Source organism: Lissotriton helveticus, chromosome 1_1 (genome assembly GCF_964261635.1).
Source record: "Lissotriton helveticus chromosome 1_1, aLisHel1.1, whole genome shotgun sequence".
NCBI lineage: Eukaryota > Metazoa > Chordata > Amphibia > Caudata > Salamandridae > Lissotriton > Lissotriton helveticus.
The window spans coordinates 856,701,544-856,715,716 of NC_136057.1; positions in this window are offsets into that span (position 1 = coordinate 856,701,544).

The window sequence follows — 14,173 nt, forward strand, 5'->3', positions numbered from 1 at the left end:
AAAACCTTTGATGGCTCTAGCATCTTTTTTGTCTTTCACCATGTTACTGCAGAGCATGTCTTTTAATGCCAGGCACTTTCTGAAAGTGATCATTGGTTGACTACCGACTGCATCTCTCAGTGCACAGTCGAGGTTCAACACATGTCAATATTTTTTTAGACTTTTTCTCACCTGCCAAGATTGGTTGGAATAAGTGGTAATAAATCTAATAGGTCCCTCGTCACTATTAGTTGGTGGTTTGGGAATAAGAAGATCACTCCTATTGACACTTTTGACCTTAACGCAGGCTTGTTCGACCACTTTTGCCGAATAGCCCCTTTCCTCAAATCTTTCCTTCATCACGCACATCTCTCTGTCAAAGTCTGCAGGGGTTCCACAATTTCTCTTTGGGCGCAATAATTCACCGAGTGGTATGCTGCAAATTAGGGGTTTTGGATGACAGCTCGACGCATGTACCTGGCTGTTGCCTGCCGTTGGCTTGCGGAACAGCCTGCTATTGAGTCGCCCATTTTCAACTGACACCAACACATCTAAGAATTCAATAGACTGTTTGTCTATGATACTTGTAAATTTGAGATTGCCGTCATTCTGATTTAGATCGGTGACAAATTGCAATGCAGCTTCTCTGCTTCCCTTCCACAGACAAAACACGTCGTCTATGTACCTGGCCCAGAGGACTACGTTCTGGGTAAAGGCCAAGATGTTACTGGCCAGTAACATCTTGGCCTTTACCCAGAACGTAGTCCTCTGGGCCAGGTGTTGGTGTCAGTTGAAAATGGGCGACTCAATAGCAGGCTGTTCCGCAAGCCAACGGCAGGCAACAGCCTGCTACATGCGTCGAGCTGTCATCCAAAAACCCTAATTTGCAGCATACCACTCGGTGAATTATTGCACACAAAGAGAAATTTTGGAACCCCTGCAGACTTTGACAGAGAGATGTGTGTGATGAAGGAAAGATTTGAGGAAAGGGGCTATTCGGCAAAAGTGGTCGAACAAGCCTGCGTTAAGGTCAAAAGTGTCAATAGGAGTGATCTTCTTATTCCCAAACCACCAAGTAATAGTGACGAGGGACCTATTACATGTATTACCACTTATTCCAACCAATCTTGGCAGGTGAGAAAAAGTCTAAAAAAATATTGGCATGTTGAACCTCGACTGTGCACTGAGAGATGCAGTCGGTAGTCAACCAATAATCACTTTCAGAAAGTGCCCGGCATTAAAAGACATGCTCTGCAGTAACATGGTGAAAGACAAAAAAGATGCTAGAGCCATCAAAGCTTTATTACCTGTCGATCCTGTAAAGCTTGTAAGGACAGTGTCAATAGGAAAGAACTTATCCTATCTAACAATCAGAGAGCTTTCAGTATTCAGAAACACTTGATGTGTAAATCTGATTTTTGTGTATACGCACTACAATGCCCCTGCCCATTAGTATACATTGGCAGTACTAAACATCCAGTCAAAAAACGTGTCCTGGAGCACATGAGAGCGATCACCAATGAGGACAAAAACTATCCCATTGCCAAACACTTTAAGGACTTTCATCAAAAGAACCTTAGTTCACTACAATTTTGCGCTTTAGACAGGATTCCACTGTCTGAACGCGGTGGGAATAGGCTTAGACAGTTACGCCAACTCGAGTCCAAGTTTATAATTAAATACGAAACTGAGCAACCGTTGGGGTTGAACAAAGATGAAGAATTATCTGTTCATTTGGGTTAAGCCCTTTCAGAATTTTTCATCCTAGAATTTTTCATCACCCAAATTTAGCACATAAAACTGAACACTGTAAAACTGTAAAAATGAAGCTTTGTATGTCATTTTTTTAATACTGTTTGCACATTTTAGTGACTATATTTTTTATGTTTGTAGGAGACATATATGTCGGTACACAGTAAGGATATGAAATCATTGGCTGCTGATTGATATGGATCAACATAAGCAATTGCATCACCGCCTTCAAAATTTTGAGTATTAAGACATTATGGAAGTGTCAACTTTGACCATAAGCCCACTGGGGCACAAATGTACTTTGTATACAGATTATATATATTAGTTCTGTTAACAACATTTAAGCACCTATATAACGAGGTGCCTCTAAGCCCACTAGGGCAGAATTGCACAGTTTGTAAATAACATTGTATTACGCTTTGTGTGGGATTTGTTTTGCAACGTTCAAATTATTATTGAATAATTTTTCATGTTAGTGAGGTTTTAAAATTTGAGCCTCAAATATATTTGATATCACTTTATCAATGTCGTCTATGAAACATTGAGAAATGCAGATACATGCTTTACCCCATAAGACATTTAAAGATTGCCGCCATGTAGTGGTACAATATTCATCTGTGAAAGAACAAGTAGTCCTACTTTTATGTTTATGGTGTGTTCACTTTATAAACTTTGAATGCAAAAACTATTGTTACCCATGACCAAGGTGCGGCTGCACCAAAACGCGTCGGGTGTTTTTTGGCATCCCTGTGTGTTAAATAAATCTTCACGCTAACGAATTTGGGCTTGAGCTGACTTTTTTCGGATCGAAAAGTTGCTGTTTTGGTATATATATATATATATATATATATATATATATATATATATATATATATATATATATATATATATATATATATCCATTCAACAAAGAGGAGCCCTTGTGAGGAAAGCCAACAGGTTCGTAGATTACGTGATTCTTTTATTCAAACAGCTGCGGAGAAACCAGGAATACAAACTCCCATCTTTATACAAAGTCAAAACCAGACGCGTTTCTGGAACGAATGTTCCCTTCATCAGTGGCGTGACTTGCTGCTAACAACGGTATCAAAGTCCTGCACTCATTTATGCAGAGCACCTGCCCGAGTGGGCGTGGCTAGCACTCTGGCCTTCTGGTACTCGTAGTGTCAGTGGTGCGTATTACTCCAGTGAGTTGATCCGCTGTGCAGCTAATGAATAGAACTCTTACCCCAGTGGGTTGACGGACAGCTGATTTCCAAGTTCGCCGCTTTTCCAGGTTGTTTGATCACAGCAAACCTCCCGTGACATAGATGGAGCCATCTGGCCGCATCTCGGGCCCGCTGTCATGCGGTGGGTTTTCCTCGCGACCGAGCCACAGCCGCAATATATCCATTCAACAAAGAGGAGCCCTTGTGAGGAAAGCCAACAGGTTCGTAGATTACGTGATTCTTTTATTCAAACAGCTGCGGAGAAACCAGGAATACAAACTCCCATCTTTATACAAAGTCAAAACCAGACGCGTTTCTGGAACGAATGTTCCCTTCATCAGTGGCGTGACTTGCTGCTAACAACGGTATCAAAGTCCTGCACTCATTTATGCAGAGCACCTGCCCGAGTGGGCGTGGCTAGCACTCTGGCCTTCTGGTACTCGTAGTGTCAGTGGTGCGTATTACTCCAGTGAGTTGATCCGCTGTGCAGCTAATGAATAGAACTCTTACCCCAGTGGGTTGACGGACAGCTGATTTCCAAGTTCGCCGCTTTTCCAGGTTGTTTGATCACAGCAAACTGAAAAAACCATAGGTTTCAGGCCTTATATAGTTAGGAATTAGCATTTAAAAAACCTTGCAAATTCACTGAAAAAACCATAGGTTTCAGGCCTTATATAGTTAGGAATTAGCATTTAAAAAACCTTTGAAATTCACTGAAAAAACCATAGGTTTCAGGAGTTATATAGTTAGGAATTAGCTTTTAAAAAACCTTTGAAATTCACTCAAAAAACTATAAGTTTTAGTGGTGTTATAGTTAGCTGGACATTTTACTCATACAAAACCATTGAAATTGCTCTTATATAGTTAGTTGTACTAACTATATTTCGGGCACCCGCAATCCACTGCTGATGATGTCACATATTAGATCATTCATGACATGGTCAGTGACATCACTGATGACATCTCAAATGACATCACTGATGACATCACTGATGACATCATCCAGTGAATGTGGTTTGCTTCGTTATTTAAATATGCATTATATATATAGCAATTTGCATTGAAGAATAAGTGGATATATATAAATAAATATTGGGATGGAGGATTTAGTAGGAGTGTAATTGACTGTTTACTTGACCAATTTATAATGTCTCACTAAATATAGTGGATAGTGACTAAACTGTGTGAATATCTGCATCACTTTGTCAGTTGTTGTGTAAACTGATTCTACAGTTGGTTACTAGCAATGTGAAAGTCTATATTAGTTATTGATTAGTTAACTGAGTATTTGTATGGGAGTGTGAAAGTGTGTGTGGTTCGGTGGGGGGTGTGTGACTGTCCAAAGATGTGTGAATAGTTGATTCAGTAGATATATGAAGTTAAAACTACATGTTCTAACAGTTGTTTGGGTGAGTGAATATCTTTATGGGGGTGGTGATGAGCAAATATATTACTTAATGGTACAGGTCCAACAAACTAGAAAAATAAAAGGCAGTGTATGTGTCAGTTGTTGTATATAAATAAGTATACATAAGACACACTGATTGTGTGAGTGACTGTATGGATAACTGTATACTTGTAATAATGATTTTATAATTCACTAAGTATGACTTACTATCTAAATGAATAGAAGGAGTGGTGTTTGTACAAGTGTTTTGCTAAGTAAATATGTAAGTATGATCCATTGTTTGCATAAGTTAGTAGGATGACTTCATATGTGAATAGGATGCGTGCTGTTGTTTAATGTCGATATAGATGTATAAGTATTTTTGATAGTGTTCTATTGTTCATTGACAGCATGTATGAGTGAATCCATAGGTAAGTGATTAGATGTGTGTATACATCTATGAATCACTGAGTGGATTTTTAGATACTTATATTGCTGTGACAATGGATTTAAATATGATACTCTGTATTTTACAAAGAGTGATGAAAAATTGTAATAGTGTATGAAAAGGTGTATGTGATTGTCACGTGGATAATGTCATCAGTGATGTCATCAGTGATGTCATTTGAGATGTCATCAGTGATGTCACTGACCATGTCATGAATGATCTAATATGTGACATCATCAGCAGTGGATTGCGGGTGCGCAAAATATAGTTAGTACAACTAACTATATAGGAGCAATTTCAATGGTTTTGTATGAGTAAAATGTCCAGCTAACTATAACACCACTAAAACTTATAGTTTTTTGAGTGAATTTCAAAGGTTTTTTAAAAGCTAATTCCTAACTATATAACTCATGAAACCTATGGTTTTGTCAGTGAATTTCAAAGGTTTTTTAAATGCTAATTCCTAACTATATAAGGCCTGAAACCTATGGTTTTTTCAGTGAATTTGCAAGGTTTTTTAAATGCTAATTCCTAACTATATAAGGCCTGAAACCTATGGTTTTTTCAGTGAATTTCAAAGGTTTTTTAAATGCTAATTCCTAACTATATAAGGCCTGAAACCTATGTTTTTTTCAGTGAATTTGCAAGGTTTTTTTAAATGCTAATTCCTAACTATATAAGGCCTGAAACCTATGGTATTTTCAGTGAATTTCAAAGGTTTTTTAAATGCTAATTCCTAACTATATAAGGCCTGAAACCTATGGTTTTTTCAGTGAATTCGCAAGGTTTTTTAAATGCTAATTCCTAACTATAAAAGGCCTGAAACCTATGGGTTTTTCATTGAATTTGCAAGGTTTTTTAAATGCTAATTCTATTAGCGGACAACGTTTTTATATATTAAAACGTTTTTTAAATCTCAAATGTCTGCTTTGCTAACAGAGTTTTTAAGCACAGGTTCTTTTGTCTCTGGTGGCCATCTTGGGAGACTGCATATCAGAATTTTTTTAATGAAATATAAGAGGATTTGAGAAGTCACTCAAAATGTGCCCTAATTTTTCTTTCTTCAGCACTAATCATAATTTCTATGGCAAAATGAACCCCCTCATTTTGTTCCTTTGCAAATTAAATGTTTTAAGTGTTAACACTTTATTCCAATCAAGATGACTTCAGGTGTGCCATACTTTTGTCATAAGTAAGACTGTTAGCGCTCTAGTTGTTCTTTAGAACACTCTGGGACATTCTGTCATTGGGCTATAGTTGGGCTACATCTGGCTGATATTTGGGCTACATTTGTTTTTTTTTGTCTCTGGTGGCCATCTTTGGGCTACATTGGGCTACATTGGGCTACATTGGGCTACATTTGGGCTCGAACATACATATAGCCCAATGTAGCCCAATATATATTTTTTCAAAGTTAATATTCGTAAAAACCACTGGAGCACATATCTTGATTCATAGCAAAGGCACATCGGGCTACCAGTCCCTACAATTTTGCCAAGTTTGGTGGAAAACCATTCAGCCGTTCGGGCTAAAAGTGAGTCCAACCGCCCTATGGAAATTAACATGGGGAAAACACGTTTTGGGATCCCCCTTTTATGTCGGCCCCCGCTTGACGAATCCCCCCCAAACTTTTCAGGGAAAGACCGGAGCACCGCGAGGCAAAGTTAAGGAAAATTTCAGGAAGATTCCTCAACCGGCGCCAAAGTTATTCCCAATAGAATGTTGCGATTTCCCTATGGAAAACAATCCTAACTATATATACCTACTGGCTATCGCCAGTAGGTAATATGTATATATATATATATATATATATATATATATATATATATATATATGGATAATGGGGTGGGGGCTACTTCCCCACCCCAAAATGCAAAAGAAGATAACAGTAAACAACATGAATAAAAAGAGGGTGTGCGTGAGGGTGGGAAAGAGTAAATGGAGCAACAGTACCTTTTACTGGGAAATAATAGAGAAGTAATATCGCATTAAAATTATATTTTTGGTGCAATATTTTTTCCAAAAATAAAGGATCACAATGTTTATAATAGGATATTATTCCTCCGAGATGTAATTAATGTAACCAAACAATGAAATAGAACTGCTTTTGGAACAAGGTAGAATAGTTGATTGTTGTTTTTCCATTGTTGTGTATACAGGTTAATGTTGTGTTCTTATATGTTGCCCTATAGCTTCACTATTATGATAGTCAAATGAACTTTCAATTTGTTTCTCTCCTTGCTACTAAAAAGGTACAACATTACACATTATTCAAGCTCAACCTTTCTTTGATAAAACGTTTATCAATAGCGAGTATGTGCTGGTAATATTTAGGGACTTGCAAAAACATCGTTAAGCATCCAGTATTAAAATATTCCATTTATCACATTAAACAAAATTAATGTTTTCTCTCTGCATGTTGTCAAGAGTTGAAAGTAAATGTTATAATCCTTCTAAAGCTGTCAACCCTGAGCAGAGGAAGTAGGTTGACTAAATTTGCGTTCTTTGTTATTCAATTTGGGGCAATATGCAGCCTGCTGGTTCAGCCATGTATTCTAGTGTGTTTCTGGTGCATCCTAAGATAATCTTTTTCGATGTGTTGATAGACACTGCATATAGATAATAAAAAGTCATAGCTTTATTAAGAACAACATGAGTACTTAATAACATGCTTCAGCATCAAATTAGCGAATCACACATGCAGTAAAGAAGAAGAATGTACATGCTTGGATGCATTTCCTATTATTTTTGATGATAACTATTAAGTGTTGTTCACTGTAAGAAACATATATGTAAACTATTTTAATGTCAATCGTGTAGTGAGAAGGAATCTGAATTCAGAATTGGGGGTGGAAGAAACTAGCTGGGTAGCCATAAATGTTGCTAGGGAGGAAAGTGTAATTTACTTCATAAGTTTTTTCTCAGTTTTGGTCAGAGATATAAAAAGGCCTTCTGTCAATGATGACTTTCCATTCCCCGGAGTCAAAATGTGTTTCTCCCAACTAAATAATGTCATAAACCATTGCGTTTGCCACAATATTGCTTGCTAGTTATCTATGTATCATCCAGAAAGGACATAAAACAAGGACAGTGACAAGGTACATGTACACTCGTCCCTTCTTTCAAATCCCAAGCATAATAATAATTATTATAATAATAATAATAATAAGGGCATATTTAAAAGTGCACAGCTACCTCAAACGAGGTGTCATGGCCCTAGTGTGGATGACCCTGAGTAGAAGGGGGACCCCCGATTGATTAACAGGCAGGTGTGTAGGGAAAATATATAATAAACAGTCAGAAATGAAAATTGCCTATGAACATTCAATTATATGCCTAACTGTAAGGTCATTCAATAAACAGAGCAAAGCCCCCAAGACAAATCAAAGACATTTCATTGCCAATATGTAAATATTTTATTAAGTCATATAGATCATTTTTAGTGCATAAATATCAACCACATACTGGATTATTAAAATCAGATGCCAAAAAAGATCAAAACAGTCCCACACATAAAACATCAACTATCAAACCATCATAAGTACCAAAATGCATACAAACCATATCATATGCATACTACATATCAAAAGTACATAACAGCCTCAGGCTGATCACAGAGTAACAAATGAAGATAAATCATTGGGGAGGTGGAAAGGAGATCAGTCGTAATATCCCCAGTGAGAAAACGCCAACGTGTGTTTCGATGTGTGGCCCCAGCCGGGGCTACACCTTCATCAGGGCGGAGATGTACAAATCAAGTGGGACACAAAATCTGCGAACAAAGATATATATTTTAAAAGTTAGCTTATCAATTAATTCAGGATGCACAACTGTCACGGGTGGTTTGTGATTCAGAGCTACACCAGGCCCCAACCACAAGCCTATCCAGGCACTTGTTCCTCAAGGGCGGCGAAAGAATCCTTCTTGCGGTTGAGAATGGGGGTAATACCATCAAAAGAACAACTTCCCCCATGGAAACGCTTAGAATCCAATACAAAGTGCAGACTCTGCGAAGATCCAAAAGAGGATGTTTTGCACTTGTTATGCAGCTGCAAAGCCCTAGACAGTGTACGAAGGAGACAACTAACACAGCCGTGGAATCAAAGATGCTTGTGAACCCGTCGACAGGCATTGTTGGCATGCTTTAACGGAGAGGATATTCAATTAGCCTGCAGACTGGTTCGCTTCATGAAATCAGCAAATACCGCACTAAATCCAGCCGTTACTCCATGATCTGGAATAACTATGACCTGCGAAAAACCTTTACATGAAAAGAACTTTCATTGCGAACGCTTGACAGTGTCCTTTTCCCTCCGCTATAGTAAGCAAAGAAACCACACACTGATAGTGCCTCACAGGAATCCTGGGTTTTTAATTCCTCTCCATGTAAAGACAGCACAAGATTTTGTTTTGCACATATTTATTTACAAATTTATTAACATTGCCAAATCTTGAAATATTTTTACACAAATGTGATTGTAATGAAATGTATTCTTTTTATCCATCCCTATTTTATGTATCTTGCAAAAGTGCTCTAGACAAGCACCTTTTATACCAATTGCAAAGATTTTTATTAATCACGCAATAAAGAATTACTTACTCACATACCCTAAAACTGCATGGGGAGCATATGGAAAAGTACTTCAAATGATTTCAAGAAAGCACAAACAGCTTGGAGTAAACTGCACCAAATGACATAATGGAAAACAACGTGGAACCTAAGGCAAGTGTGAACAAAATAAAATAAGGCCAAGGAGATATAGACCAATAGAGACCATATACGCATGCAGGAGCTGAATATAGTTACATGCCACAAGGAACAGAAATGAATAAGCAATATTACAAGATAGAATGCTGTACCATCAACCCCGTTACAACAACAAACTAATAATGTTGTTGATGGATCTGAAGAGGGGTGTCTTACCAATTCAAGAAAGTGAAAAGTCACCTATACGGAGGAGATAGGCCCCCATGGGGTCACCTAACTGGGGGCACCTCAATTGCTGCTTCGGTGCTGTTCTGTGGGAAACATGGAAGGTATTAGAGCAAGCTAAGTTCCCTAGGAACATATGGGACTATAAGTGTCCCATTTCATAAAGCCCACGTTTAGTGGTAGTAATACCTACTGATGTATAAAAGCCACAAAAAGTGTGGGATCACACTTGAGGTAGATATATCCAGCAATAAAGTATCGAACGATTAAATCTTGATAGCAGAGTGCGGGGGGCTGATGGAGCTTGCCCGGAGTCTGTTAAGCCCAAGTCGCAATGTCGAATCTCTAAAGAGGAATTACATATATATTCAAAACTGATCTGCATAATAATACCTCAACATGCATCATCTCTAATCTCAATATACTGGGGTAATGAGAACGCTCCTAAGTACGCGAAAGAGTTGTTTAAAAATGCGCTGCTCAGGGAGTCACACAAGGTATGAGGGGCCAAGGGGCCAACGTACCTTCTGCCAATTAAATAAGAATTGCCTTCATGGGTGCTTGAATACATTCAAGAAGGAATATAGGCCCCGATGATGGAAGAGAAGAAAAAAACAGATGTAAATTAGCCGATTTAGGACTTAAGAATGTTGGGAGGAAGGAGTACTAAATCACCACATGCCCGATGAAGTTTAACAAAACAGTTCTCGGCATCAGCATTTGCCCACTAGCGATGTATATTCTGAAACTAATGGCATCAAACGCGCGCAAGCAGCCCATTGAAATCGGGTAATCCTAAAATATTCATGCCCCCGCTCAAAGCTCCCTTAGATCACATGGTACTGGCAGGGGAAGGAGATTGATACATCTGTGCCCCTGAGATCCTTGCTACGAAGCCGCCCGCGCAGACTACTAGGTTGTAGCATGCAAGCTAATACTCATTGGAGTAGCCGTCACATGCCCGGACTCACCTTAATATTAAACCGATGAAGTGATGAAGAATACTCCAGCCAGCGGCCGTATTTCACTCGAGGATATCCGCGGCTCAAACGACAATGGCGGGAACTCTTTCACACCCAATTTCCCTGGGAGAATACACTCTAAATGTAGCAATGCATAACCAATACATAAGCAAATGACCAATGAAATTATGCACTCCTCTTACCACATTTTGCTAAGTTTTTTACATTGTACTGCAGTACCCAGCTTCCCACTCAGCCACCAACTTCAAACAATTCACAACAGATCATAATCTCCAGCACAATGCTTTGGAGTATTCTGGACTTTTTCACCGTGAATCAGCATCTGAAAGCACAGAACCCATAAAGGTAGAGTTGTGTGGCAGGCAGCACCAACCTGGACTACTCAGCAGAATAATAGAACCCAATTAGAAATGGCTAGTGGTGACAGATACAACTGCTCTGGAAAGACATGTTGGTCAGCCTGATGAATAACAGATAGGATCTGTAAATTAACTAACTTAAATCTGTTAAAGACAAAAGCATAACAGAATACATGAGAGATCTTGCACTGCTTCCATTTAAAGAACAAATAAGACACATGTCCACATTACTCACCAGCTAGCTACTCAGAAAAGTATACGAGGAAGAGAAATACTTGTATAAGTAACAACTGCAAGAAACGTTAAATTAGGAAACAATGTGAATACAATTTTACATTTGCCAGGCAAAGCATCTAAAAAAGAGGTCTTCAAACTTTGTTGCATTGTGCCCCCTAAGCTAAATATTTTGTGGTCGGTCACCCACCAAATCTTTATGTCAAGGACTGGTAGAGCTGGAGGGGCAGGGATAAGCACAGAGGTTTGGGCTTGTGAGACCATTGCAGGGGTACTTTTTCTGCAGCTCTCATAATTCACAGTAATGTGAGACTGATAAAAGAGTAAATGCTTGAAACAAAAACACTGCTCATATTTGGGGAAGTTGTGAGCCCTTCACACTCCTGGGCCCCAATGCAACACCACCTGCTTCACTAATGATAGCTGCATGCCTGCATTACTGAGTAGCAAGCTATCTTGCGTACCTCTTTCACTCCTTCTGGCCGTCACTTCAATCTTGACACAGGCTCTCTATTCCTTTCCGAAACAAGCATTTGTAATGCAATAGGTCTCACATTCACTCGAATTTGAGCTATTGGCATTGTAAATGACAATGCCTTTTATTTATGTTTTGGATATTAAAACATAAATAAAAGGCATTGTCATTTACAATACTAATAGCTTAAACTCTTGCAAATGCAATACCTATTGCATTGCAAGAAAGGGCCTCCTCAACCGCTTGTTGCATTGTAAATATCAGAGGAAGAGACTGGCCTGCGACGTCTTCAAAGCAGTGAAAAATAGTGCAGTGAAAAAGATGTGTAAGTGTTGTAAATTACACAGACACAAAGTGTGAAGTGAGAGTTACATATGATCTGAGCTATAAATACTAACATAGCACTTCAACACCTTTTGCTCTGTGTTTACACTGTCGTGGCTCAAGGGAAAGACTGGGAGGGGGGTTATTTCCTGCCGTCTCCTTGAGTTGAGTGTGCAGTGTGGCATTGCGTATTGTCATTGCTATCTTTGGCCTAATAAAAACACTCCAGCTGTAGTAGGGCACTGGCTTCACCTCCTGGTGCAGGGCGGGCTGTGCTTTATGGCAGGCATGGAGGGAGGGAGGGATGGTCTCGGCTGCAGCTTTGGCCTCGTACAGTGCCTCTGCTATTACTAGTGAGTGAGAGATACTGAGGTGGTGGTATTGGTATTTGTATTGGTGGTGGTGGTGGTGATAGTTTAGTTTTGGTATTGGTGGTGATGGTATTGGTGGTGGTGATTATGGTGGTATTTGTGGTGGTGGCATTGGTGGTGGTGGTATTGGCAGTGATATTGGTGGTGGTAATGGTGGTATTGGTGGAGGTGGTTTTGGCGGTGGTGGTGGTATTGGTGGGGGTGGTATTGGTGGTAGAGATTGTATTGGTGGTGGTTTTGGTGGTGTTGGCATTGGTGGTTGTATTGGTGGTGGTGTTGGTGGGGGTATTGGTGGTGTTGGTGGTGGTATAGGTGGTGGTGGTGTTGGTGGTATTCGTGATGGTATTGGTGGTGGTATAGGTGGTATCGGTGGTGGTCGTATTGGTTGAATTGGTGGTATTGGTGGTGGCATTAGTGGTGGTATTGGTGGTGGTATTGATGGTGGTATTGGCATTGGTAGTATTGGTAGTGGTGGTAGTGGTGGTGGTGGTGGTGGTGATATTGGTGGTGGTATTGGTGGTATTGGGGTGGTGCTATTGGTGATGGTATTGGTGGTGGTACTGGTGGTGGTATTGGTGGTGGCATAGGTGGTATTGGTGGTGGTCGTATTGATGGTATTGGTGGTGGTATTTGTATTGGTAATGGTATTGGCATTGATGCTGGTATTGGTATTGGTAGTATTGGTGGTGATGGTATTGGTGGTGGTGGTAGTGGTGGTATTGGTGGTGGTGGTATTAGTGGTGATGGTATTGGTGGTGGTATTGGGGTGGTACTATTGGTGATGGTATTGGTGGTGGTACTGGTGGTGGTATTGGTGGTGGCATAGGTGGTATTGGTGGTGGTCATATTGATGGTATTGGTGGTGGTATGTGTAGTGGTATTGGTAATGGTATTGGTATTGATGCTGGTATTGGCATTGGTAGTATTGGTAGTGGTGGTAGTGGTGGTGGTGGTGGTGGTGATGATATTGGTGGTGGTATTGGTGGTATTGGGGTGGTGCTATTGGTGATGGTATTGGTGGTGGTACTGGTGGTGGTATTGGTGGTGGCATAGGTGGTATTGGTGGTGGTCGTATTGATGGTATTGGTGGTGGTATTTGTAGTGGTATTGGTAATGGTATTGGTATTGATGCTAATATTGGTATGGGTAGTATTGGTGGTGATGGTATTGGTGGTGGTGGTAATGGTGGTATTGGTGGCGGTGGTATTAGTGGTGGTGGTATTGGTGGTGGTGATATTGATGGTGGCGGTGGCACTGGTGGTATTGGTGGTGGTGATATTGGTGTGGTGGTATTGATGGTGGTGGTGGTATTGGATCGGTAGAGGTGGTATTGGTGGTGGTAGTATTGGTGGTGGTGGTGTTATTGTTGGTAGTATTGGTGGTGGTGGTGGTGGTATTGGTGGTGGTGGTGGTATTGGTGGTGGTAGTGGTATTGGTGGTGGTGGTATTGGTGGTGGTGGTGGTACTGGTGGTGGTGTTATTGAGGGGGGTGGTGGTGTTGATGGTGGTCATATTGGTCGTGGTGGTATTTTGAAGGTGGTGGTGGTAGTATTGGTGGTGGTGGTATTGGTTGTATTGGTGATATTGGTGGTGATTCTGGTATTGGTGGTGATGGTATTGGTAGTGGTGGTGGAATTGGTGGTGGTGGTATTGGTGGTGGTGGATTTGGAGGTGGTGGTGGTACTGATGGTAGTGGTATTGGTGGTGGTGGTGGTGGTGG